The sequence below is a fragment of the Syngnathus acus genome, chromosome 20 (assembly GCF_901709675.1).
Source record: "Syngnathus acus chromosome 20, fSynAcu1.2, whole genome shotgun sequence".
In the NCBI taxonomy this organism is placed as follows: Eukaryota; Metazoa; Chordata; class Actinopteri; order Syngnathiformes; family Syngnathidae; genus Syngnathus; species Syngnathus acus.
This window is the reverse complement of record NC_051104.1, coordinates 6,090,877-6,094,400: the sequence shown is the minus strand read 5'-3', so window position 1 is coordinate 6,094,400 and position 3,524 is coordinate 6,090,877.

The following is a 3,524-nucleotide window of genomic DNA, read 5'->3' as shown; positions in this document are numbered from 1 at the left end:
TATTGCATTTTGTTTGTTTGGTGTTGTTTTGGCTTTACAAATGTGTTTTATATGACAATAAATATTGTTGCACATCTTATATTATTTTACAACCTAAAAAAAAGTTGCACACAAACACTGAAGACTAACACGCGTCACTTTAAAGTCTTTTAACCCTTCTATTTTCTTGTCTTTATTCATGGGGACAATATATTTATAATACAATCAGGTAAACTGCAAATACTATGGCACATACTTTTCCAAAATCTTTGAGTCAGTTCCTTGCCATTTTTAATGAGTCGACAGTTTGGGGTTGATATAATGGGTTTCACCAAGTATGTAATTAGGTTGCCAGACAAAAGACTCCAGTGTGCAAGGATAAATGAGCACAGTATCCATGCTGCCAGAGATGAACACTTCACCCACTCAATGGGTACATTTTCAAACAAAACTGAAGGTCACCTTCACATTGTTCAGCATCTCCGGCACTGTTCTTTATTCAGCCTTTTGAAATAACAGAAAATAGTTTCAAGGAAACAAAATGCAACAGGTGCGGATAAGGTTTGAAAACTCCATATTGCAATGTGTTCAAGTATCAAGAGAGATGAAGATGTTTTCAAATCGTAGCATTTTTAATTGAATCTTATTCTATCACATGAGAAGTACCTTTTTTTGGGCATTTTAGTGCAATGTGTCTCAGTGATGAATATGCATAATCCCCAGACTTTGATTTATTACCACAATGTGTGCGGTTGTTTACAAACAAATGAGGTTCATCGTGTCACACTAAGGTGTACAGTAGGAATCCATTACTGCCCCTCAAGGTATAATTTCCACTAATGCACTCCAATGGGCTAATTATTTAAATGCAAGTCAGCAATTTGTCTTCTCATATGCAAAAATATTTACATAGAGGTCCCCTGCACTGAAATCATGTCAAATAAGATAAGTAAATGTCAAGTATGAACGCATTACCTTTGAGTGTACCTACTCCACATTTTAGCATTTTACACTTTATTACCTTCAGCTATCATAAGTGATGAGTCTTTTAGCCGTAATAGGTGTCGGTCCACATGTATTATTCAAAATTACCCCTCAAAGATCAAATTTGTCCTTGTAATTATATAAAAGACACATGAGCAGCAAACACAGTGTAATGACCTGGAGTGCGTCTTTTCATTGGTGCATCACACTGAAGGATTATTAGCGTGACTCACAAAAGGTCGGTAGTCAAGATTCAGATTTTCTACAGGAAAAAAAATGTAATACAGCCTTAAAGAAATTATTTTGTGACCATTGGAAGTTTGCAATCCGATTGGAGTCCATCAAGGGTCAGTCCCTGAACCCCATTTGAGTTTCAATTAGCAATATTCTAATTAAGGGTATGTAAACCATAGAAACCTTTGTATAAAATCCTCCACTACAGCAGGAGTCTGGAAAATGAAAGACATTTAAGCGGTTTAAAAGCTTCACGTCAAACATAAAATGGATGATTGCAGCGGTAACATGGCTCGTTAACACCAGGGCTGGGCATAATAATCGATTAATTGATCGTTAAGAATGTGTTCAATTGTGTGGAATTGATTGTTGATTAATGGTGTCTTGAAACAGTTGAGGCAAAATGAAGTGAACTGCTGTAATTGGAGACAGGAGATGAACTGTTTAGCTTTTATTTCCAGGTATTTACATCTGCATGAAAGGCTATGTTAGAACTCGACTATATTGACTAAGATTAATTAATTGAATGAATAATATTTATTATGGTTACATAATGACTGCATTGTGGGACCTATTGACTTCACGAAACGTTCTGACACCTTTTCCAGGCTTTCACGACAGGCTTTCAGTTATTATTTGTTGAGGATTAACTCCCCCCCCTCCTATCTTAAGCAGGTAAAAAGCCAACCGTCACAATACCCGAGTTGTTTGGATCCAAAATAGACCGTCTTTGTCTCTTTTCCCTCCACTTTGGTAAGGATTGATTTTGACTCATTTGTCCTTAAAACCTTTGAAAAAAATTCAAGCCTCATCTCATTGCAAGTTGAAGAGGCTCATTGTCATGTATGACACCAACGAAGGTAACAAAAAAGGGCTGCAGTTAGCTTCAGGCATGCTTATAACCAAATAAATAATAGCAGCGTGATATTAAAAAAACAAAACATTTTGCCTGATGCCTGATTAAAATCTTAGTTAATCATGACTATCAAATGACCTTCAAATAACTATGTTTACCCCATTCAACATTGTGCTCCTGATACAAGATCGGATCCCCAAATTGTGAGCAAGCACAAAAACATAACCCATCCTTTTCATTCATGTGAACATTTTGATAATTTTTCCACAATACCAAATGATTTAGGTGGCTAGCAAACAAATACAAATCACTAAACAACACTTTTGATTTCTATAAACCTCTGCTTTTCAGATAATCACTTACCATTCCGAGTAAATCACAATCTCCCATCACGGGTGAGCTATTTAGAGGCGCATCACTCAAACAAGAAGCTGTTCATGTGTGAAATAATGCTGGTGTTCATCACCCCAACTCTAGTGGTAGTAATTCCAAAGAAATATTACAACCTGAGCTGAGATTAGTTGCGAAAATATAGAGCCTACATGACACCGGCAAGAAAAGAATTTATGCTACATCTCTAACCACACAGTTACCATTTCATTTATCACGTAGGCATTGTGTAGCCCCCTGCATAAGCTCTGATTTAAAACAGAAGTAGCTTCACCCAGCAGAACTCCCCTCCAGCCTTCAGTGGCTTTAAATCCCTTCGACCGAGCTTCACACCATGTATGCTGGCTGGTGATAAACTGTTCGCCTACGTTTCTACCTCCCTCCACTTGTTGAAGAGATAGGGAAACTCTGAAATGAAGCTGTCACCAATGAACTACTGCCAAGTGTTGCTTGAAAGTAAGAGGTGCCTTGTATTTCATGAGTCTAGTTATTACACAAGTGGGAGGAAAGGAGGAAGTGGAATCTTGGAGGAAACACAGGGTAGTGTTATTTATAAGGAGGGGGAAGAAAAAAAAACAGCACAGATGCTGAAATGACATTTATCATCCACTTAATTAATTACTATATATATTTTATGTCTTGCATGATCATTGCTCACAACACTGCCACTAAAATAAGCAGCTGTCATGACTTTTCAAGGCCTTTCTGAAGATTCTACTTTACCAGTATTTAATGTTGCTCTGCAGTAAAAAAAAAAAAAGAAACAGCAACCATCAACTGCCAAGTACACTGTTCCCCTGGGCTACAGTCAGTCAACTCCAATAGTAGCCTGTTGGAAGTCATCCAGCACCTACAGCCATTACTGTGCCAGTCATCTAATCCAGCGGCTCGTGAATTTGTCAGCTCGCCAGCGCGCACGCTTCTAAGTAGTAAACAGCCAGACTGCGACACAAAGCTGTTCCTTTTTTTTTTTACGGCGTGATATTGACTCTACATACCTTGGCTTTAGTTTCCCTTTGAGAAAAGGGTGAGTATAGCACATGTTCAATGAATAGCAATTTGAGTGCCATCACACTCAAAG